Source organism: Ambystoma mexicanum, chromosome 1q, assembly GCF_040938575.1.
Source record: "Ambystoma mexicanum isolate Mex_15411 chromosome 1q, UKY_AmexF1_1, whole genome shotgun sequence".
Taxonomy (NCBI): domain Eukaryota; kingdom Metazoa; phylum Chordata; class Amphibia; order Caudata; family Ambystomatidae; genus Ambystoma; species Ambystoma mexicanum.
The window spans coordinates 681745736-681769199 of NC_090922.1; positions in this window are offsets into that span (position 1 = coordinate 681745736).

Sequence of the window (23464 nt, forward strand, 5' to 3'; positions counted from 1 at the left end):
CGCTTTGAAACACATTGTGTATAGGCACTATATAAATAAACTATCATATCATATCATATCATGTAGTGGGCATATTGTCTGGGCATGTTGTCTGTGATGGCAGTTTTCGTGTGTAAGAATAATACATGTGTACGGTGCAGGCCAATGTGTGTGAGAGATAGTCTGGGTGTAAATGTGCATAGGGTAAGTGTGCATGGCATGGCAGGGTGGGGGTTTTGTGGGGGACTTGTGGTGAGGCAGTGTGTGTGCATGGGAGTGTTCTTGGTGCAGTATTTGTGTAACCATTGTGTGGTCAGTGTGTTGCTGTATATGTGTGAGTGAAGAGTGGGTGCACAAAGTGTGTGTGAAGGTAGCAATGTTTGTTCTACGTGCAGTGTTTGTGATAGTGGGCAGTGAGTGCATGTGTGTTTCTGTGTGTAAGGGGTGATCAGATTGTGAGCTAGAAGGTGTGTAAGTTTGCAGTATGTTTTGGGGCATTGTCTGGTGGGTGTAGTGCATTGTGGCAGTGTTAGTGTATGTTGGCAGTGAATGTGTGTGGAGGGGGGGTAAGGCATGTGTGTGTTTGTGAAAAGTGTGTGTGGGCAATCTATGTGGAGGGTGTGAATGGTATCAATGGGTGTGAGAGGAGAGTGTCTGTGGGGGACAGTGTGTGTCTGTGTACAGTGTGTCCAGGAGTGGGGCAGTGTGTGTCTGTGAATGTTTAAGGGGAAGTGTTTGTGTTGGGGAAATGCATGTGTGGGGGCAGTTTGTGTGTAGTGGCAGTAAGCATGTGGGGGCAGTGTGCACATGGGGCCAGTGTGTGTATGTGCAGTGTGTGCTGGTGTGTAGGGGCAGTGTACATGTGGGGGCAGTGTTAGTTTGTAGCAGACCTCTGATTCGGTTTACATGGGGCAGTGTAAATCTGTTTGGGAGCAGTGTGTGTTAGCCAGTGTGTTTTGGGGCAGTTTTATTATGTGGGCAATACATGTATGAGATGCTGGCCAATGTGTGTGGGGGCAGTGTGTGGTGGGAGCTCTGTGTGGGGATGGGGGTAGTGTGTGTTCATGGGGACTGTTTGAGGAGACTGAGCATGTGGAAAGTGTGTGGGGGCAGTTTGGGGGGCTATGTGTGGGGGGGAGAGAGTGTGTAGGTGCAGAGACAGTGTGTACGTGGGTGGAAGTATTCATGGTCAGGGTGTGTGGTGGGGCAATGTGTGAGGCTGTGTGTACAGTCGGTATGTTTGTGGCAGGGTATGGTGGAGAGCAGTGCATGTGGGGGGAGGACATGCATTTTGTTTGGACAGTGTGTGTGTTAGTGTGCAAAGAGTGCTTGTCAGTTTTGTACAGTGTGTGGGTGTGAGTGTTTGAGGGGTCAGTGGGTGTGTAGGAGAAATGTGTGTTTGGCAGTGCATTGTGTGTGGAGGTCAGTCTGTATGGGTGTGTGGTAAGTATTATTGAATCAGGTCATTGTGTGGTGGCGCAGTGGCAGCATCTGTGAGGGGAGTGGCAGTGTCTGTGGGGGGTACCAACAGTGTTTGGGGGAAGTGGCATTGTCTATGCAGGGGGGCACAGTGTCTGTGTGAACAGAGAGACTATTTGTGGGGGGAAGTGTGCATGGGGTACTGTGTAGGCAGTGTGAATGTGTTTGGAAAGTGCATGAGGGGTCATGTGATGGTCAGTGTGTATAACAGCAGTGTAGGTGGGGGCAGAGTGTGTGTGTGTAGGGCAGTGTGTATGGGTGTGTGGCACATGTGAGTGTATGGGGAATTGTGTGATGGTGAAGTGGCAGTGTCTGTGGAGGGAGTGTCAATGTCTGTGGGGAGTACCAATGTGTTTGGGGGGTAGAGGCAGTGTGTGTGGGGGACAGATAGTGTCTGTGTGAACAGGCAGAGTGTCTGTGGGGTGAATTGTGTGTGGTGGTAGTGTGTAGGTAGTATGTGTGTGTTGGGGACATGTGTGAGGATCATGTGAAGGCAAGTGTGTATGATGGCAGTGTAAGTGGGGCAGTGAGTGTGAGTGTGCTTAGGTGGTAGATTTTGTGGGGACAAATGTATTTGTGTGTGGGGGCAGTATATGCTTGTGGGTAGATTGCAGTGTGTGCGGGGGGAATGTATTTGGGACAGTCAGTGTGTGTTGGTGGCAGCATGAGAGGACAGCGTGCTTGGATAATTGTGTGTGGGGCACAGTGTGGATGGGCATTATGCATTGTGTGGAGGCAGTGCAAGTATGAGATGAGTGTGGAGGGGCAGGGAGTGGGCATTTGGAAGCAGTATGTGGAGGCAATGTGTGTGTGTGTGCAAAGGGTCAGTGTTTGGAGAGAAGTGTGTGGGTATGCAGTGTGTTGGGGCCACCAGTGTGCGAGGAGGCAGTTTATGTGCGAGGGCAGTGGCTGTGTGTAGAGGGCAGTATGTGTGTGTGTGCGAAAGCAGCAAGTGTATGTGTGTTATAGCAAGTCAAACTGCTCACAGCTCCTTTTATGCACTTCATATTCTACACAGTCTCCAGACCTGCTTAAAAAGCTCTTTCAGTTTAGAAAAAAAAAAGAAATACTCCAGTGCCACAAAGTGAAGCGAATAGGGTACACAAAAGAAACAAAAACAAATGATCCAACAAACAGGATTTTGCTTGCCAGTGCAGGCTTTCAGGGATGAGCAGGGACTTCACAGAGGGGGTCAATGATTGACCACCTGTGATATCATACTTCAGTTTCCTGTTTCCACTGATGTCAATCAGCAGCATATCACAGGATTGTTGATGAGCCTGTGAGAAATGCAGTTGACTGACAACCAGGTTAAAGAGTCTGCAATGGGCGTGGTTTGGACAGAGAGAGGCATGGAATGGGAGGCAATAGGCCTTTGCGTAGTCATGGGCATTGACGTAGATGACAAATAAGCAAACAATATCTGCAAGATGTGTACCCGTCCTCACATGACATCTCTTCTATATATTCTATATCCATGACAATAATTTGAGCTTCAAACAATTATGAAGGTAGATCAGTTCAACAACAATCAAACTTGGAATGGAAAAAATGCTTACATTTTATTATAAACAGTTTATAAAAACACGACAATCAATCGTGAAATAATTCATATCTTAATACAAATTAAATCTGTTCTAAAAATAGTCTATGACTTGTTGTTCCTATTATTGGAGCACTTATGGCAAAACGTGAATAGAGGGATAGATAAGCAAATAAGCTCTAATTATCATTAGTAATAGTCTATTCTTGTCAAATATTAGTACAAAAGGCTCAACATGTTTCTGTTCACTGATTAAATGAGGAACATTCATCAGGAGGTGACGGTTTTTTGTCACTTGACTATAACAAAGATCCAATGGTATCTTCCTTTTTTCAATGCTATGTTAGCTTTGATTCTTGTGATCTGTTGATAGAATAACACACATAATAGTGTGAGCTATGAAGGCTCAGGTTACTATTAAAAGTCTTAATTTGACTATTAAACTGTTATCAGATAATTAATCACCTGATAAAGTTGGTGGGCACAGTCGTATGGAAGGAAAACTTTGTATGTTGACTTTGAATTAGTCCACTCCGACAATTGCATCTAAAAATATCCATTTAAGTCTAATTATAGACTGTTTGTGTATCTTAATTGTAACTCCCTCTCTCAAACTGCTCACCCCAAGTGACTTTCAGTTCACTTAGTCACTTACCTATATTGGATTTTGTTTCAAGGTGTCCATGTGTCTCTTACCATTATTCAGTTTTTACAGATGGTCATGTGGTCGGGCTTTTATAGAGATTAGTGGGACTTGTTGACATCATTTGTCCTGTGTTTGCTAAAGGTTATAATTAAAATAGGTAAAATGTCAATATAACGCTCTATATACAATCTAACTGCTATTCTTAGAGCGTACAAGTTGCAGCTATTAGCAAAATTGTGACCTTATGTTAACTAACTATACAAGGTTAGTTTTAAGCTGAGTTTGACTTGACTCTTTAGTCTGTTTGTCATTCTACTAAGGTTAAAAAAATTGTTTATAAAGCAGTGCATAACGAGCCACATTATACTATCAATGTTAAATGGCAAAAAAGTACCTTGCGCTATGTTGGTTGAAACGCTTAAAGAGTATCAATATGTTCATGTGTTTCAGTACGCAATATGAGGTGTGTAACCGGTGTTAAGCACGATTTATTAGTAGCGTTCATTTCGGCTCTGGTAATATATAGGGGTGACAAAGATGAATAAATTGTCAGTATGTCACTTTATATTCATTAGAATGCTTGTTGCTTGAGTAAGCAAGATGCCTGCATTTAGGGAAAAATATAGGCGCTTCACGATTGGCTAACGGTGAGTTAACTTTAAGCAGAGATTTAACTTGACTCTTCCGTCAATGTTCATTCTGCCTGAATTTCACACAGAATTAATAGCGGTGCATAACGAACCGCATTATAGCGTTATTTGAAAAAGGGGGGTCCTAACCTGTTGCTATTACTATCCAAGCGCTCCAAGAATATCAGTTCACTCCAGCGTGACGGTACGCATTAAAAAGTGTTGGTAGGTGACCGGTATTTCGCGCTTTATGTTTCTGGTGTTCTTTTTTACCCGGATAGACTCTATGTGGGCATTTTCTATGTCTACAACCATCAGTTAGGTACAGTCCCCTGGCGTGGCTGTCTTCCATCTTTTAGTGCGATGAGAATAGCGCATATATTATAAAAACGCTATCAGAAGTAGTGATCTCTAAGCCTTATTGTAAATTCCGTAAATATATTACGGCCAATAGAGTTGTACTGGGCGCAGCATGAATGTATAGTTGTCAAAACTTGCTTATTCTTGATACTGTATATAGGGAAGTATGTAAATACTTCTTCTTTATATAGACCGTATCAAAGGGATAACCTATCTTGAGGGAATTCAAAGTTCACACTTGATAATGTTGATCTGAAGGTTGTCTTGAGAATGGTGTTTATGGATCGAAGTTCTCTCTGGTAACAAAACGCTTTTTAGATAATTTGGTCATATAGACATTCATTCGGAAACCGACTATCAGTAAATGTTAACAGTACTCTTATCGGTATGTCCAGCATTTAAGCTGTGGAATGCTAGATATGAGCTCTTAGATCTATAGATGCTACTTAGACAGATAGTTTTAAGTTTATTTTCAGAAGAGTTAAGGGCATTGGGCCCAGAGGGTGCTCTTAATTAGGTTTTTATCTTGTGCCATTCTACGGCCTCATTCAGGCCTCTTGTGTCACTTTGTATCTTGTAGATATATTCTTGTTCGTTTTTAAACAGTTTGTTATTTCTTGCATTTTGGTTTTCTCCCTTAACTACTAGTGAGACTAGCAAAATTCTTCATGACCATGATTTATTTCTATTAAGTATTTAACCATGAGTGCTTGCTGTGTTTTATTTCTTAGAGAGCTCCTGTGTTCTATTATACGTTTTTTTATCTTTCTGTTAGTTTTTAGTATGTATATTAGTCCGCAGGGACATTTGATCATGTAGAGCACAAGGTCTGTATTGCATTTAGAAAAGTTCTTTTGTAACCAGTTTTAACTCGTACTTATGTCCGAAAAATGTGATATTTATGCAACCAATCCTTTCAATCAATGTATCAAAAAACGGATAGAAATTCATTGCTACATTATCAAAGCCATCATATCAAACATCTCAAAGACAACCTTCCCTTTGTCCAATTTTTAAGGCTGAAGAGAAACAGCAGCAAACAAAAACATCATATGAAGAAGAGGCTACCACCTTAATAGCAAAACTAGAAAACGGGGCCTATCTGAAAAAACTGGTAAAAAAAGCAGTAAAAAGTGCCTATAATAACAACATGGAATCTCTACTAGAGGACCAGATAAAAAAGCCCAAATACAATAGAATAGTATGTGTCAATACTTTTACCAACCACTGTCTGGCCATACGAAACTTCATCCAAAACATTGGAAAATCTTTAACACAACGCCACTCAAGTTGCCACTTCCGATGTTCGCATGTAAAAAATCTATTGGCAACCGTGTCAGTAGTAGTAAGCTAAAAACCAAATTATTACTGACAGAGAACATAACTAAACTCTGGGGACTGAACCCTATAAGTGGACACTACCAGTGTGGACAATGTGGAGTGTGCAAAATAACAGCCAAAACCAAAGAAGTGGACACAGGCACAAGTAAAAACTGGTTACAAAAGAACTTCTCAAACTGTAATACTGACAATGTGCTCTACATGGTCATATGTCCCTGTGGACTAATAAACATAGGAAAAACTTACAGAAAGACAAAAACACGTATAATAGAACACAGGAGCTGTCTAAAAAACAAAACACTGCAAGCACCCATGGTTAAACACTTCATAGAAAGAAATCATGGTCATGAGGAATTTAGCTGGACAGTATTACTAGTGGTTAAGGGAGAAAACCAAAATGCAATAAATAACAAACTGTTTGAAAAAGAACAAGAATTTATCTACACAATACAAAGTGACGTAAGAGGCCTGAATGTCATACAGTATATGTGACTGACATCGGCGAGTGTTTGAGGACTTTCTTTTGATGCTTAGGGCCTGATTTACACAAATGTTTTCAATGGGACTTTCCCATGTTAAAACATGTTTCTAAAGCAGGCGCTTTTAGCCAAACGCTGTAAAAATACCCCTCTTCCTGTTGGTAATTTTTTTGTCATGTGAGTTGAAAAGGGTATGTAGGTGTCAATTACCAGATTCAGGGCACAACACGGCTACCATAGGCTTCTGCCAAAGCCAGAGACATCTTTATAGGAGGGCAAAAGGGGCATGTGCCCCAGGCCCCCACTTTGGAGGGGGGCCTCCACATGGCTGTCTGATACAAAGACCTCAGTGACATTTAGTAATTAATTTTCAATAACATACTTCAAGATATTTTGTGACGCATTGTTGAGGATTCAAAACCTACTGCCTGATTGTTGTTAACTCGTATATACCGCTGTGATCAATGAATCCTGTAAGGCTTTCTGTGTTCACTCTGGCATACATAGTTTGTGTGTTCACTATGGCACAACTCCTGTAGCATGCTCACCTTTCTATGGGGAATATATTGATTAAGTGCCATCAACAAAGTTGAAATGATGAATCTGAGTCCTGCTATGGTTCAGAAGATATCTCACTGTGCAAATACCAAATAAGGGTGACTCAGCCTTTCGTGTGCCTGAAGATTTTTGTATTGGTTGGTGAATGTAAAACCTGTTGTGCTACAAAACAACAATCCTTCAACAGATTGTGGTAGATTCAAAAACTAGCACAGCCTGAGTATGGTGAAGGTCTAGAAATCGATTGCTCTAGACAGGGGTCGCAAACCCTGGGCAGAAACCTTCAATAATGAGCATAAAGTGTTAGCTGGGTATTAGGTCATTTAAGACTGTGGAACCATGGTGTATTGTGCCTTTGCCAGTGGACAGCACAGTGATCTTGGACAAACTATCTAATACCACTGTATAGTATAAGTCTTCCAAGAAAGGGCCTGCCTTCTCACTTGTTGCTGCTGGCATTATTTAGCCCACTGCCTGACCTTTATTTTTATGTAAGCCATTTGAGTAGAAAGGGCCAAAGAAGAGAGCGAGTGGACAAAATATCACGGCCTCTGGTGAGGATATGTTCAGATCCACCTATTGAACACAAAAAAGAGTTTGCTTTTTAGTTCAATTTGAAAGCCTCTTCTGCACATCATAAATAATCCACATGTCTGTGTATTGGGTTATTTAAAGCTTGAAAATACAAAATAAAAACACAGATGAAATCTTATAAGCTCATATAATTTAGTGTTCTGGTACTTCAATACTTTTGTTAATGATGGAACTAGAATGATTCCGATTTTGCATAACATGCTCCTATATCATTTTGCTTTTAAACATTGTCATGTATGTGTACTTTTCAAGTAGGTTCTACAAAATTGGATTATTAGAAATGGGAAACAAAATGGCAAAGTGCAGAAATTGCAGACTGGGTTCAAATCCCAGCTTCATCACTTAATGTGTGCGATCCTGGGCCACTCATTTAATCTCATATTGCCTAACCTGACAAAAAGTGTCCCTTCCCTAAAACAATTAAAATGATCAGCCCACAAGAGTGATTTTGTTCTCAAGACATGTTCTTCAAAAAAGCTGCACTCTTGGTTTAACTGTGTATATTGTTATCTCAAATACAATGATAGTGACCATTGATATATTGCACACCACAGCCATGTGTTTATTTGCTCTCTAATTGTAACACCACCTAACAACCGTAGCCCTCTTCAAATCTCAGTCTCTGTCTGGAAGTCCAGAAACATGTACCTTCCTTGTAGATTCTAATCAATGTCTGCTATTTATTCTATGGTATGTGAACCTTTCTCCTGTCTTCCAGTTGGTCTCCTGTATCCATGCTTGAGAAGGTTTACATTCTGTGGGGCTGCTAATAGGAGTCCTATGTCTATTCTGTGGTATGTACACCTTTTTCATAGGACCACTAATCTGTGACCTGCATTTATATGTCAGCCTGTAATCCTCCTTCATGGGCACTAGTGTTAAAAACTGTCTGTCCCTATATTGGGACAGCAGTAACCTCGTCCAAGACTGCTAATGTTGCCCTTGAAATGCTGCTTATTTTTTACTCTGATTCCAGCAAGGATGAAGAGGGGAAGGGGACTGGAAGGAAGTACTATACTTTTGATAGCTACGAGGCAGCATACCAGACTATGGGTTGAGAGCACGATGTCGGGGTGCAACCAGATATTCTGGATTCTACAACTTCTTTGGTTCTGTAGGGGTGAGGGGGCAAAGATGACAAGATGACTGTGCTCCGGGGCCAAAAAAGACCAATCAAGAGTCAAGCTCAGTTACAGTCTGGCCATGGTCGTTGAGCCTTCTTGAAGTAAACCACGGCCGGGCCACCGTGCAGCACATGCATCACTGTACAGCTCTCTTCCTGTTTGGAATTTTCCGGGTTTTCACTTGAGTCGCTCTCCCACTGGAGGGCTTTTCCGTTGCCAGGTCTGATATATGATATGATATGATATGGTATTTGTAACACGCCTATACACAGGTGTTTCAAGGCGCGACGAGGCAGGGAGGGGAGAAACAAGGGGAGACATAACAAACGATCCTACTAGGCCAGGTGTCATTCAGATCGCGCAAGTGCAGGGGTGGGGGAGGGGGAAAAAGTGCAAGGGGAAGGGGAGGGGGGAAGTGCAGTAAGGTAAGTGGCGTAAAGTAATAAATAAAAAAAGGGCCAGCTGGTGGCAAGTGCAAGGTAAGTGCAGAACAAGTGCTGGGGAAGGGGGGGGGCTGTAGGGATACAGAGACAGTCCCGCAGTGCAGAGGGGTTCCAGGGGATCAGTGGCTGGGCCCAGGACCGAAGGCCGTTTAGAGTGGTCCAGTTGCAGGATCAGTGCAGTTTAGTGAAGAATTAATTAGCTGTTCAGCAGGGGAGAGGGAGAGAGAAAGCAGAAGCAAAGAGGAAGGTTTTGAGGTGCTTCCGGAACCGGAGGTGGTTCTCCGCAAGTTTCAGGGAGGCAGGAAGGCTGTTCCAGAGGGAGGCCCCTGCCGCGGAGAGAGATCTACCCCCAGCTCATTGCTTCGAGAAACGGCTGACCATGAGGGAGTTGGAGGCGGATGAGCGAAGGGCTCGGGGAGGAAGATATTTGGGAAGAGAGAGTTGAAGGTATTTAGGACCCAGGCCCCAGAAGGCCTTGTGGACAATGCAGAGGGTTTTGAACTTTATCCTCGCAGCCACTGGGAGCCAGTGTAGAGATTTCAGTCCTGCAGAGATACGGTCCCTGGGCTTGAGGCCAAGGACAAGTCTCGCAGTTCTGTTCTGGATGAGTTGCAGAGGGCGGAGAGTGGAGGCAGGCAGATTAAGATAGAGGCTGTTACAGTAATCCAGCTTCGAGAGAACCAGGGCTCGGGAGACAGTGAGCTTCTGGGGGAAGGAGAGGAAGGGAAGAATACCTCTGAGGAGGTGCAGTTGGTAGTGTGACCTCTTGGCGACGTCAGAAATATGGGGAGAGAAGGAGAGTGTGGAGTCGAAGATGACCCCAAGGTTTTTCGCCTGCAAGTGAGGCTTTCGGTTGCCCTGGTTCCCATGTTGTTATTTCATTTTTAAGTGTCCCCAGCGATTGCTACGATTCCACAAAAATCCATGATCATTCAACCATTGTCTCTGTACATCTTGATACTGCGTTATGAGTGTGTAAAAGGCAGGCACGGGCGTGACAGGAAGGACGTCGATTTGAAAGGACCCGAATAAGTGGGAACAGAACTCAACAGGCTGACTCAGGGCTGCCACTGTTGTGTGCGTTCCGAATGTTGATATATGGGGTACGGCATGGAGCAATTGAGTTAGCACACACTTTATCCTATGCCCTTATCAAGGGAAGGTATTGCGTCAAAAAATAAGAGTTCGAAAACATCACATTTTGAGGGACGAATTTGGGCGGTGTTTTCATACAGTGTATTAAAAAAATAGAGGGTGGGGTAGGGGTGTACAAAAAAGGGGGTGGAGGGCCTGGCAGGGGTCTCTCATTTATTTATTTATTTATTTATTTATTTATTTCTTTTTGTAATTTAACCCCAAAAAAGACCATTGTTTCGTTTCGGCGCCCCTCTTACCCCCGTTCCCCCACCCCCAGCCCTCGCCCCCTTCTTCTATGTTATCCTAGATCCACAAGGGAAAAGGAGAAAATGCAGTACAAACGTGGCAACGTTTGGGCCAATTAATGACATCATTTTTGGCGTGCACCGCAAAACTCACATGGAGTGTCCTTCGGAGGTGATCGTGGGTGAATTTCCCACCTTCTTAATCTAAAATGTAAATGAGAGTGAATTCCAGCACTGCTGGTCAAGTAACATTACCATGGTTCACAGCTGTTTAAATTGGGCGAACATACTCGCCTTTACCTTTAAAGGAGGTGCTGTGCTCTGCCAACTAGCCTGAAGCATACTGTTTATGTCTATATGTATTTATATTGCAGACACATCGGAGATGCATGTTTCAGAGCGACGAGTTTATTAGTTTTTAATTCCATACCTCCCTTGGGTAATTATAGCGTTGTGTTCTGTGCCACACATGGCTGAACACGTTCTAATTCCGTGAAGTGCAAAGTGAATGTCTTCATTCATAACCGACATTGATATCTCTGGCCTGGTGAGCTACAGTCGCCAACTCTTCACGCATCCATCCTTAAGCCCTCAAAGGAATGCACGGGAATTGCTCTTCAAACTTGAAAACACCACGGCTTCAACAATTGTCATTGTTTAAATTCAGAATGCTGTAGCAGAGAACGGTATGTGCGCAGATATGCTAGAATAAAATAACTACAGTTGAGCGTCGGAGAGACATTTCTAGTCAATAAGAAAAAGTTCACACATACATTGCTCTTAGTAAGTGGACGCGTGGCACCTCCCGCCTCATTCCCTGGGGTCATTTTCTTACCTCCATTGTAGTTAGTAGTAGTCTTTTTCTCTTTTGTCTGGTTTCTGATGTATCACTGTGCATGTTTTGACATCTCATATTACCTTTCACCTCTTCTTATTCTTATTTTCTTGTCACTCATTCAGAGCTCTACAATTATTTCTCTATTCAAAATGCTACCATTTCTCTTCCTTTCCTGTACCTTTGCGATGATGTGTTCTTATTCTAATCCCTTTTCTCCACTCTGTGTCACTTCTTTGTCTTTCCCCACTCTGGCTATTTATCAGAAGTTGTTTCTTTTTTCATATCGTTTTCTCTTCTGTTCTGTTCGTATGTCCTAGCTGTATTCTCATTTTTACATTCTCTTTTTGGTCAGAAGTGTGCTGTTGCTGCTGCCTCACAGTGTGCCTGGTGTTTTTGGAGGTACTCACGTGTGGCTAACAGCAGTGATAGAAGTGCACCGAAAAAAGTAGTGGAAATATGGTCTCGGCAAGGAAGCGCGTAGGCGGAACCATAGAGCAACCTGTAACAAGGCGTTGTTGCCGGGGCATTGCAATAGTATTAGCGATAAGTAACTAAGGATCCAATTACAACTTTGCACTTGCACAAGGACATGAATGGACACATCCTCTTTATAGAATCGTGAATATGGTAGTAAAAAGTAGAGGAATGGTAGAGGAATGGTAAATAGAAAAAAATAAAAGTAGTGGAACACCCGTCCCGACCATTCCCGCTCACTTCGATCACTGGCTAACAGTGAGAAGAGTCCTGACTCTACATCCTTCTCTGGATTATTACGGTCTGGAGGATCGGACCGCCACTGCTTTGCTTGCTGACAAGGAGTATTTTAAAGCAAACGTGGCACGTAGCGCCGTCGGCTGCAGTCTAGCAGTCGGCAGCAAAGGTGAATCATCGGTTCCATGTGATAATATCCCTGCAAAAGTGTTACCATACAAGAATGGTGCCTTTTTTGCAGCGATATTACCCCATGGGACCTGCGGGGGTCACCCCCACAGCCCCTATATTTCTTTAAAGGGAGCGGGGGCCACCCCCACTCCCATTTACCCCATAAATTATCCCCATAAATAATGTTGCCTATGCCGTTTCCCGGCGACTATATGTATGGCGACATTATTTATGTGGATAATATCACCTGATACCGAATCATCCACTGTAAATTCAGCTTAGCCATTACATTTAAGTGCTAAGTATTGTTGAGTTCGGGAATTTACAACATAAGGAGTAGACTTGCATCAGAGGACTATGTAAAGCTGCGGGGGTTGCCACCCCCCGTGGCTGAACCGGTAACACAAGTGACCGGAAACATGTCATATATGCCTCTGGAAATCCCTGATGATACACAACAGACTGACAGGGTAATTCATAGAATTTAGCGCACAAGTGGCACACACGGCTTGCGCACAGTGTGCGCGTGCGAATCTCTGCGCCAGCCGCGTGCGCTAAAATCCATTTCCGCGCACAGCGTATTCATGGATTTTAGCTACCAAAACCAGCCGTGGCGCACAGTGGCGTAGCGACCCTGCAGCAGCGCCAGTTACGCCCCCAAGAACGCCCCTCGCGCAAGGAAAAGCCATCAAAATCCGCAATCCAGCACAAAGGGCTGCGCTAACCCTGTACCAGCACGGCTAGCAGGGAACGTGTATTACTGGGGTTCGCGGGAAGTTTCACACGCGATTGGCCCTGTGCGAGTGGGGTACGTGTATTACTGGGGTTCGAGGGAAGTTTCACACGCAAAAGGGCCTGTGCGGGTGGGGTACGTGTATTACTGGGGTTCGCGGGAAGTTTCACACGCGATTGGCCCCGTGCAAGTGGGGTACATGTATTACTGGGGTTTGCGGGAAGATTCGCACGCGAAAGGGCCTGTGCGAGTGGGGTACGTGTATTACTAGGGTTCGCGGGAAGTTTCACAGGCGAAAGGGCCTGTGCGAGTGGGGTACGTGTATTACTGGGGTTCGCAGGAAGTTTCACACGTGATTGGCCCTGTGCAAGTGGGGTACGTGTATTACTGGGGTTCGCGGGAAGTTTCACACGCGATTGGCCCCGTGCGAGTGGGGTACGTGTATTACTGGGGTTCGCGGGAAGTTTCACACGCGAAAGGGCCTGTGCGAGTGGGGTACGTGTATTACTGGGGTTCACGGGAAGTTTCACACGCAATTGGATCTGTGCGAGTGGGGTATGTGTATTACTTGGGTTCGCAGTTAGTTTCTCACGCGAAATGGCCTGTGCGAGTGGGGTACATGTATTACTGGGGTTCGCGGGAAGTTTCACACGCGATTGGCCCTGTGCGAGTGGGGTACGTGTATTACTGGGGTTGGCGGGAAGTTTCACATGCGAAAGGGCCTGTGCGAGTGGGGTACGTGTATTACTGGGGTTCATGAGAAGTTTCACACGTGAAAGGGCCTGTGTGAGTGGGGTACGTGTATTACTGGGGTTCCCGGGAGGTTTCACACGCGATTGGCCCCGTGTGAGTGGGGTACGTGTATTACTGGGGTTCGCGGGATGTTTCACACGCGAAAGAGCCTGTGCGAGTGGGGTACGTGTATTACTGGGGTTCGTGGGAAGTTTCACACGCGAAAGGGCTTGTGCGAGTGGGGTACGTGTATTAATGGGGTTTGCAGGAAGTTTCACACGCAAAAGGGCCTGTGCGAGTGGGGTACATGTATTACTGGGGTTCGCGGGAAGTTTCACACGCGATTGGCCCTGTGCGAGTGGGGTACGTGTATTACTGGGGTTCGCGGGAAGTTTCACAAACGAAAGGGCCTGTGCGAGTGGGGTACGTGTATTAATGGGGTTCGTGGGAAGTTTCACATGCGATTGGCCCCGTGCGAGTGGGGTACGTGTATTACTGGGGTTCGCGGGAAGTTTCACATGCGATTGGCCCCGTACGAGTGGGGTACGTGTATTAGTGGGGTTCGCGGGAAGTTTCACATGCGATTGGCCCCGTGCGAGTGGGGTACGTGTATTACTGGGGTTCGCGGGAAGTTTCACACGCGAAAGGGCCTGTGCGAGTGCGGTACGTGTATTACTGGGGTTCGCAGGAAGTTTCACACGCGAAAGGGCCTGTGCGAGTGGGGTACGTGTATTATTGGGGTTCGCGGGAAGTTTCACATGCGATTGGCCCCGTGCGTGTGGGGTACGTGTATTACTGGGGTTCGCGGGAAGTTTCACAAGCGAAAGGGCCTGTGCGAGTGGGGTACGTGTATTACTGGGGTTCGCGGGAAGTTTCACACGTGAAAGGGCCGGTGCGAGTGGGGTACGTGCATTACTGGGGTTCGCAGGAAGTTTCACACGCGATTGGCCCCAGGTGAGTGGGGTACGTGTATTACTGGGGTTCACGGGAAGTTTCACACGCGAAAGAGCCTTTGCGAGTGGGGTACGTGTATTACTGGGGTTCGTGGGAAGTTTCACACGCGAAAGGGCTTGTGCGAGTGGGGTACGTGTATTACTGGGGTTCGCAGGAAGTTTCACACGCGAAAGGGCCTGTGCGAGAGGGGTACATGTATTACTGGGGTTCACGGGAAGTTTCACACGCGATTGGCCCTGTGCGAGTGGGGTACGTGTATTACTGGGGTTCACAGGAAGTTTCACACGCGAAAGGGCCTGTGCGAGTGGGGTACGTGTATTACTGTGGTTCGCGTGAAGTTTCACACGCGATTGGCCCTATGCGAGTGGGGTACGTGTATTACTGGGGTTCACGGGAAGTTTCACACGCGAAAGGGCCTGTGCGAGTGGGGTACTTGTATTAGTGGGTTTTGCGGGAAGTTTTACACGCGAAAGGGCCTGTGCGAGTGGGGTACGTGTATTACTGGGGTTCGCGGGAAGTTTCACACGCGATTGGCCCCGTGCAAGTGGGGTACGTGTATTACTGGGGTTCGCGTGAAGTTTCACACGTGAAAGGGCCAGTGCGAGTGGGGTACGTGTATTACTGGGGTTTGCGGGAAGTTTCACACGCGAAAGGGCCTGTGCGAGTGGGGTACGTGTATTACTGGGGTTCGCGGGAAGTTTCACACGCGATTGGCCCTGTGCGAGTGGGGTATGTGTATTACTTGGGTTCGCAGGAAGTTTCACACGTGAAATGGTCTGTGCGAGTGGGGTACATGTATTACTGGGGTTCGCGGGAAGTTTCACACGCGATTGGCCCTGTGCGAGTGGGGTACGTGTATTACTGGGGTTCGCGGGAAGTTTCACATGCGAAAGGGCCTGTGCGAGTGGGGTACGTGTATTACTGGGGTTCGCGGGAAGTTTCACACGCGATTGGCCCCGTGTGAGTGGGGTACGTGTATTACTGGGGTTCCCGGGAAGTTTCACACGCGAAAGAGCCTGTGCGAGTGGGGTACGTGTATTACTGGGGTTCGTGGGAAGTTTCACACGCGAAAGGGCTTGTGCGAGTGGGGTACGTATATTACTGGGGTTTGCAGGAAGTTTCACACGCGAAAGGGCCTGTGCGAGTGGGGTACATGTAATACTGGGGTTCGCGGGACGTTTCACACGCGATTGGCCCTGTGCGAGTGGGGTATGTGTATTACTGGGGTTCGCGGGAAGTTTCACAAACAAAAGGGCCTGTGCGAGTGGGGTACGTGTATTACTGGGGTTCGCGGGAAGTTTCACACGCAATTGGCCCCGTGCGAGTGGCGTACGTGTATTACTGGGGTTCGCGGGAAGTTTCACACGCGATTGGCCCTGTGCGAGTGGGGTATGTGTATTACTGGGGTTCGCGGGAAGTTTCACAAACGAAAGGGCCTGTGCAAGTGGGGTACGTGTATTACTGGGGTTCGCGGGAAGTTTCACACGCGATTGGCCCCGTGCGAGTGGGGTAGATGTATTATTGGATTTTGCGGGAAGTTTCACACGCGAAAGGGCCTGTGCGAGTGCGGTACGTGTATTACTGGGGTTCGCGGGAAGTTTCACACGCGATTGGCCCCGTGCGAGTGGGGTACGTGTATTACTGGGGTTCGCGGGAAGTTTCACACGTGATTGGCCCTGTGCGAGACGGGTATGTGTATTACTGGGGTTCGCGGGAAGTTTCACAAACGAAAGGGCCTGTGCGAGTGGGGTACGTGTATTACTGGGGTTCGCGGGAAGTTTCACACGCGATTGGCCCCGTGCGAGTGGGGTAGATGTATTATTGGATTTTGCGGGAAGTTTCACACGCGAAAGGGCCTGTGCGAGTGCGGTACGTGTATTACTGGGGTTCGCGGGAAGTTTCACACGCGATTGGCCCTGTGCGAGTGGGGTACGTGTATTACTGGGGTTCGCAGGAAGTTTCACATGCGAAAGGGCTGGTGCGAGTGGCGTACGTCTATTACTGGGGTTTGCAGGAAGTTTCACACGCGATTGGCCCTGTGTGAGTGGGGTACGTGTATTACTGGGGTTCGCAGGAAGTTTCACACGCGAAAGAGACTCTGCGAGTGGGGTACGTGTATGACTGGGGTTCGTGGGAAGTTTCACACGCGAAAGGGCTTGTGCGAGTGGGGTACGTGTATTACTGGGGTTCACGGGAAGTTTCACACACGATTGGCCCAGTGCGAGTGGGGTACGTGTATTACTGGGGTTCGCGGGAAGTTTCACACGCGATTGGCCCCGTGCGAGTGGGGTACGTGTATTACTGGGGTTCGCGGGAAGTTTCACACGCGAAAGGGCCTGTGCGAGTGGGGTACGTGTATTACTGGGGTTCACGGGAAGTTTCACACGCAATTGGATCTGTGCGAGTGGGGTATGTGTATTACTTGGGTTCGCAGTTAGTTTCTCACGCGAAATGGCCTGTGCGAGTGGGGTACATGTATTACTGGGGTTCGCGGGAAGTTTCACACGCGATTGGCCCTGTGCGAGTGGGGTACGTGTATTACTGGGGTTGGCGGGAAGTTTCACATGCGAAAGGGCCTGTGCGAGTGGGGTACGTGTATTACTGGGGTTCATGAGAAGTTTCACACGTGAAAGGGCCTGTGTGAGTGGGGTACGTGTATTACTGGGGTTCCCGGGAGGTTTCACACGCGATTGGCCCCGTGTGAGTGGGGTACGTGTATTACTGGGGTTCGCGGGATGTTTCACATGCGAAAGAGCCTGTGCGAGTGGGGTACGTGTATTACTGGGGTTCGTGGGAAGTTTCACACGCGAAAGGGCTTGTGCGAGTGGGGTACGTGTATTAATGGGGTTTGCAGGAAGTTTCACACGCAAAAGGGCCTGTGCGAGTGGGGTACATGTATTACTGGGGTTCGCGGGAAGTTTCACACGCGATTGGCCCTGTGCGAGTGGGGTACGTGTATTACTGGGGTTCGCGGGAAGTTTCACAAACGAAAGGGCCTGTGCGAGTGGGGTACGTGTATTAATGGGGTTCGTGGGAAGTTTCACATGCGATTGGCCCCGTGCGAGTGGGGTACGTGTATTACTGGGGTTCGCGGGAAGTTTCACATGCGATTGGCCCCGTACGAGTGGGGTACGTGTATTAGTGGGGTTCGCGGGAAGTTTCACATGCGATTGGCCCCGTGCGAGTGGGGTACGTGTATTACTGGGGTTCGCGGGAAGTTTCACACGCGAAAGGGCCTGTGCGAGTGCGGTACGTGTATTACTGGGGTTCGCAGGAAGTTTCACACGCGAAAGGGCCTGTGCGAGTGGGGTACGTGTATTATTGGGGTTCGCGGGAAGTTTCACATGCGATTGGCCCCGTGCGTGTGGGGTACGTGTATTACTGGGGTTCGCGGGAAGTTTCACAAGCGAAAGGGCCTGTGCGAGTGGGGTACGTGTATTACTGGGGTTCGCGGGAAGTTTCACACGTGAAAGGGCCGGTGCGAGTGGGGTACGTGCATTACTGGGGTTCGCAGGAAGTTTCACACGCGATTGGCCCCAGGTGAGTGGGGTACGTGTATTACTGGGGTTCACGGGAAGTTTCACACGCGAAAGAGCCTTTGCGAGTGGGGTACGTGTATTACTGGGGTTCGTGGGAAGTTTCACACGCAAAAGGGCCTGTGCGGGTGGGGTACGTGTATTACTGGGGTTCGCGGGAAGTTTCACACGCGATTGGCCCCGTGCAAGTGGGGTACATGTATTACTGGGGTTTGCGGGAAGATTCGCACGCGAAAGGGCCTGTGCGAGTGGGGTACGTGTATTACTAGGGTTCGCGGGAAGTTTCACAGGCGAAAGGGCCTGTGCGAGTGGGGTACGTGTATTACTGGGGTTCGCAGGAAGTTTAACACGTGATTGGCCCTGTGCAAGTGGGGTACGTGTATTACTGGGGTTCGCGGGAAGTTTCACACGCGATTGGCCCCGTGCGAGTGGGGTACGTGTATTACTGGGGTTCGCGGGAAGTTTCACACGCGAAAGGGCCTGTGCGAGTGGGGTACGTGTATTACTGGGGTTCACGGGAAGTTTCACACGCAATTGGATCTGTGCGAGTGGGGTATGTGTATTACTTGGGTTCGCAGTTAGTTTCTCACGCGAAATGGCCTGTGCGAGTGGGGTACATGTATTACTGGGGTTCGCGGGAAGTTTCACACGCGATTGGCCCTGTGCGAGTGGGGTACGTGTATTACTGGGGTTGGCGGGAAGTTTCACATGCGAAAGGGCCTGTGCGAGTGGGGTACGTGTATTACTGGGGTTCATGAGAAGTTTCACACGTGAAAGGGCCTGTGTGAGTGGGGTACGTGTATTACTGGGGTTCCCGGGAGGTTTCACACGCGATTGGCCCCGTGTGAGTGGGGTACGTGTATTACTGGGGTTCGCGGGATGTTTCACACGCGAAAGAGCCTGTGCGAGTGGGGTACGTGTATTACTGGGGTTCGTGGGAAGTTTCACACGCGAAAGGGCTTGTGCGAGTGGGGTACGTGTATTAATGGGGTTTGCAGGAAGTTTCACACGCAAAAGGGCCTGTGCGAGTGGGGTACATGTATTACTGGGGTTCGCGGGAAGTTTCACACGCGATTGGCCCTGTGCGAGTGGGGTACGTGTATTACTGGGGTTCGCGGGAAGTTTCACAAACGAAAGGGCCTGTGCGAGTGGGGTACGTGTATTAATGGGGTTCGTGGGAAGTTTCACATGCGATTGGCCCCGTGCGAGTGGGGTACGTGTATTACTGGGGTTCGCGGGAAGTTTCACATGCGATTGGCCCCGTACGAGTGGGGTACGTGTATTAGTGGGGTTCGCGGGAAGTTTCACATGCGATTGGCCCCGTGCGAGTGGGGTACGTGTATTACTGGGGTTCGCGGGAAGTTTCACACGCGAAAGGGCCTGTGCGAGTGCGGTACGTGTATTACTGGGGTTCGCAGGAAGTTTCACACGCGAAAGGGCCTGTGCGAGTGGGGTACGTGTATTATTGGGGTTCGCGGGAAGTTTCACATGCGATTGGCCCCGTGCGTGTGGGGTACGTGTATTACTGGGGTTCGCGGGAAGTTTCACAAGCGAAAGGGCCTGTGCGAGTGGGGTACGTGTATTACTGGGGTTCGCGGGAAGTTTCACACGTGAAAGGGCCGGTGCGAGTGGGGTACGTGCATTACTGGGGTTCGCAGGAAGTTTCACACGCGATTGGCCCCAGGTGAGTGGGGTACGTGTATTACTGGGGTTCACGGGAAGTTTCACACGCGAAAGAGCCTTTGCGAGTGGGGTACGTGTATTACTGGGGTTCGTGGGAAGTTTCACACGCGAAAGGGCTTGTGCGAGTGGGGTACGTGTATTACTGGGGTTCGCGGGAAGTTTCACACGCAATTGGCCCCGTGCGAGTGGCGTACGTGTATTACTGGGGTTCGCGGGAAGTTTCACACGCGATTGGCCCTGTGCGAGTGGGGTATGTGTATTACTGGGGTTCGCGGGAAGTTTCACAAACGAAAGGGCCTGTGCAAGTGGGGTACGTGTATTACTGGGGTTCGCGGGAAGTTTCACACGCGATTGGCCCCGTGCGAGTGGGGTAGATGTATTATTGGATTTTGCGGGAAGTTTCACACGCGAAAGGGCCTGTGCGAGTGCGGTACGTGTATTACTGGGGTTCGCGGGAAGTTTCACACGCGATTGGCCCCGTGCGAGTGGGGTACGTGTATTACTGGGGTTCGCGGGAAGTTTCACACGTGATTGGCCCTGTGCGAGACGGGTATGTGTATTACTGGGGTTCGCGGGAAGTTTCACAAACGAAAGGGCCTGTGCGAGTGGGGTACGTGTATTACTGGGGTTCGCGGGAAGTTTCACACGCGATTGGCCCCGTGCGAGTGGGGTAGATGTATTATTGGATTTTGCGGGAAGTTTCACACGCGAAAGGGCCTGTGCGAGTGCGGTACGTGTATTACTGGGGTTCGCGGGAAGTTTCACACGCGATTGGCCCTGTGCGAGTGGGGTACGTGTATTACTGGGGTTCGCAGGAAGTTTCACATGCGAAAGGGCTGGTGCGAGTGGCGTACGTCTATTACTGGGGTTTGCAGGAAGTTTCACACGCGATTGGCCCTGTGTGAGTGGGGTACGTGTATTACTGGGGTTCGCAGGAAGTTTCACACGCGAAAGAGACTCTGCGAGTGGGGTACGTGTATGACTGGGGTTCGTGGGAAGTTTCACACGCGAAAGGGCTTGTGCGAGTGGGGTACGTGTATTACTGGGGTTCACGGGAAGTTTCACACACGATTGGCCCAGTGCGAGTGGGGTACGTGTATTACTGGGGTTCACGGGAAGTTTCACACGCGAAAGGGCCTGTGCGAGTGGGGTACGTGTATTACTGGGGTTCGCGGGAAGTTTCACACGCGATTGGCCCCGTGCGAGTGGGGTACGTGTATTACTGGGGTTCGCGGGAAGTTCCACACGCGAAAGGGCCTGTGCGAGTGGGGTACTTGTATTACTGGGGTTCGTGGGAAGTTTCCCACGCGAAAGGGCTTGTGCGAGTGGGGTACGTGTATTACTGGGGTTCGCAGGAAGTTTAACACGCGAAAGGGCTTGTGCGAGTGGGGTACATGTATTACTGGGGTTCACGGGAAGTTTCACACACGATTGGCCCTGTGCGAGTGGGGTACGTGTATTACTCGGGTTCACGGGAAGTTTCACACGCGAAAGGGCCTGTGCGAGTGGGGTACGTGTATTACTGGGGTTCGCGGGAAGTTTCACACGCGATTGGCCCAGTGCGAGTGGGGTACGTGTATTACTGGGGTTCGCTGGAAGTTTCACACGCGAAAGGGCCTGTGCGAGTGGGGTACTTGTATTAGTGGGTTTCGCGGGAAGTTTCACACGCGAAAGGGCCTGTGCGAGTGGGGTACGTGTATTACTGGGGTTCGCGGGAAGTTTCACACGCGATTGGCCCCGTGCAAGTGGGGTACGTGTATTACTAGGGTTCGCGTGAAGTTTCACATGTGAAAGGGCCTGTGCGAGTGGGATACGTGTATTACTGGGGTTTGCGGGAAGTTTCACACGTGAAAGGGCCTGTGCGAGGGGGGTACGTGTATTACTGGGGTTCGTGGGAAGTTTCACACGTGATATGAGCAGGGTACGTGTATTTCGGGGGTGCGCGGGTAGTCCTACACGTGAATTGGCAGTGTGGGTCCTCCCAGGTGTTCCCTCTACACCCTTCACGGCCCCTGCAGGCAGCCCACACCACAGGGGACTACCCTGCACCCCTGGTCATGTCCCGCAGGCAGCCGCGGCACCTGACTCCTCACTCCCTGACGTGATGACAACCTGGGAGGGGAGCCGGGCCTTTCGTCTTCGGCTGGCAGTGCGATCCCTGCCACTGTGTTCCACAGCACCCTCTCCGCCCTCTTCATCAGTTGACACTGCAGACAGGGAGAGATAGGACACAGGCATCAGGGCACTGTACAATGGACTGATACACACATGACAGTTGCACATGAGTGGCAGTGTCAAACTTCAGACATGGCATCACAATCCCCAACACATGTCATTTCAACTCACACACATGAGCAATTACACAGCCATATCACAACAGCCAGCACCATCCATACACATACAACAGCATGAGCATCCAAAGGTGAGCCAGACATCACATGAAACTCAGGGAGTGCAGTAGACATGCACACACGCCACCACACTTACATGCATGTCTACATCTCCTCCAACTGTTGCAGTGATGGGATCGCCCTACATGTCAGATCTGCCATTCAGCCTTCTACATATCAGTGTCACATGCATCCATGTTGCATCACAGTTGCACACTTGTCAAGTACACGCACATGCACATGTACACAGTGCAGATACATGCATTAGGAACCACCATTCATGCCACAACCATGCCAATGTACATACACAGAAATTCAAACATGTGTGCTCCCGCACCTGCATTTGTCCAGCATGCTTACCAACACATACACCATCAATGTGTCTCACACATGAGAGGACACACATGTGGCAGCCTCACGCCCATGTTCATACACATCCCTACATGGCCCAACAAAAACACATGTGCAAACTGCACACTACTGGCACACCACGACACGCACAGCGTCCAATCACTCTGCATTTACACTTGCTGCTCGATTCCAGACGGGTCTGCCTCTCAAGGATCTGGACGTAGAGCGCTGGGCATATGTGTTCCAGGACCCTCATTTGGTGGTCCGACAGCTGGCCCTGGGGCCCCTCAGCATCCGCTGCCTTTGCGAGGCGCCGGGCCTTGTTGAGGGTCCTGGACCTGAAGTCCTCCCAGCGCTTCTTGACATGATGTAAATCGCGGACTGCCACCCCCTCCGCTTTGATGGCAGTCATGATGTCCATCAAGATCCTGGTCCGTCCTTCATTGTCGGCGCACAAACTTCCAAAGAGGGCATCATACTGCCCCAGGACTTGCTCCACCAGGACACCAACTTCCCTGGCACTGAAGCTGGTGGCCCTCTGCCTCTCTGGCTGGGGGTTGCGAGTGCTGCCAGATGGTGTTCTGCTGGACATGGCAACCCCAGAGGCAGGAGTGGGTGGGCAACTGGGTCCTGGGGCTGTGCTGTGGAGCGATGGAATCCCAGTCGGGAGTCTTCAGTTCCAGCAGGGGTGGTCACAGCAACTGCACCCCTAGCTGACGTGTAGGCAACAAATGGCAGGGCACGTGGGCAGCAGACAGTCAGGCAGCAGCAGATTGCAAGTGGGAGCGTGCTCAGGGCTCTGGGTGGC